The following is a 1,660-nucleotide window of genomic DNA, read 5'->3' as shown; positions in this document are numbered from 1 at the left end:
TTTTTTGAGACAGAGTCTTGCTCTATTGCCCAGGCTGGAGTGAGGTGGTGCAATCTCAGCTCACTGCAACCTCCGCCTCCTGGGTTCAAGTGATTCTCCTGCCTCAACCTCCCTAGTAGCTGGGATCACAGGTGTGTGCCGCCACACCTGGCTAATTTTTGTATTTTTAGTAGAGCTGGGGTTTCACCATGTTGGCCAGGCTGGTCTTGAACTCCTGACCTCTGGTGATCCTCCGGCCTCGGCCTCCCAAGGTTCTGGGATTACAGACGTCAGCTACTTCGCCCTGCCTCGATCTTTTTTTTTCTTTTTGCCACAGGGTCTCGCTGTGTTGCCCAGCTGGGTGCAGTGGCTGTTCACAGATGTGATCCCAGATCAGATCAGCATGGGAGTTTTGCCCTGGTTGGTTTCTGACTTGGATGGGTTCATCCCTCCTTAGGCAACCTGGTGGTCCTGCCAGTCCAGGGAGGTCACCACATTGATGTGAACCCTGGATCAGCAAAGCTCAGTACAGCCCAGAACTCACAGGCTCAAGCAGTCCTCCCGCCTCAGCCTCACGAGTAGCTGGGACCACAGGTGTGTGTGCCACCGCACCCAGCTAATTTTTGTATTTGTAGAGATGGGGTCTGGTTTTGTTGCCTCGGCTGGTCTTGAACTCCTGGCCTCAAGCAATCCTCTTGCCTCAGCCTCCAAAAGTGCTGGGACTACAGGTGTGCAACACGGTGCCCGGCCGGCTGCAATTCTTAGTGGCAACGTAGGCCGGACGCGGTGGCTCACGCCCGTAATCCCAGCACTTTCGAAGGCCGAGGTGGGCAGATCGCCTGAGGTCAGGAGTTCGTGACCAGCATGGCCACTATCATGAAATCCTCATCTCTACTCAAAATACACAATTAGCCAAGTGCGGGGGCCCATGCCTATAATCCCACTACTCAAGAGGCTTTGGCAGGAGAATCGCTTGAACCCGGGAGGCGGAGGTTGCAGTGAGCCGGTATCTCGCCATTGCACTCCAGCCTGGGCGACAGAGTGACGGAGCGAGACTCTGTCTCAAAACAAACAAACAAAAACAAACACCTTATGTCTGACCCCCTGCCGGTGGAACGGAGCTCCAGCAGGAAGCACTCACTGTTGGACTGGCTGGCCCTCCCCGCCCTGGCTTCCAGTCACAGGCTCTGTCCCTGCGTCCCTGCAGTACACATTCTTCCCCTGTGGCTGGTATTTGAGGCCTGAGGCCCAGCATGACCTGGTCAGCCTCACGTCCCCCTAGCGCCCCCTAGCAACGTACCTAGGAGCCCTCAGCTTTGCAGGAGCACCTCCCTGCCCTCTCTGAGTGCCAGGCCTTTCTGCTGCCTGGCACAGTGATGCCATGCTGGGAATGGGAGACAGACAGATGGGGTGGGGGCTGGCCAGGGCGGCTCACTCCTGTGACCCCAGAACTTCGGGAGGCCGGGGCCTAGGCAACAAAGCAAGACCCTGTCTGAACAAACTTTTTTTTTTTTGAGATGGAGTTTCACACTTCTTGCCCTGGCTGGAGTGCAATGGCGCGATCTCGGCTCACCACAACCTCCGCCTCCTGGGTTCAGGCAATTCTCCTGCCTCAGCCTCCTGAGTAGCTGGGATTACAGGCACGCGCCACCATGCCCAGCTAATTTTTTTGTATTTTTAG

This window comes from Cebus imitator, unplaced genomic scaffold, assembly GCF_001604975.1.
Source record: "Cebus imitator isolate Cc_AM_T3 unplaced genomic scaffold, Cebus_imitator-1.0 Scaffold524, whole genome shotgun sequence".
Taxonomy (NCBI): Eukaryota; Metazoa; Chordata; class Mammalia; order Primates; family Cebidae; genus Cebus; species Cebus imitator.
The sequence above is the reverse complement of the archived record's forward strand: the minus strand, read 5'-3'. Positions refer to the sequence as shown.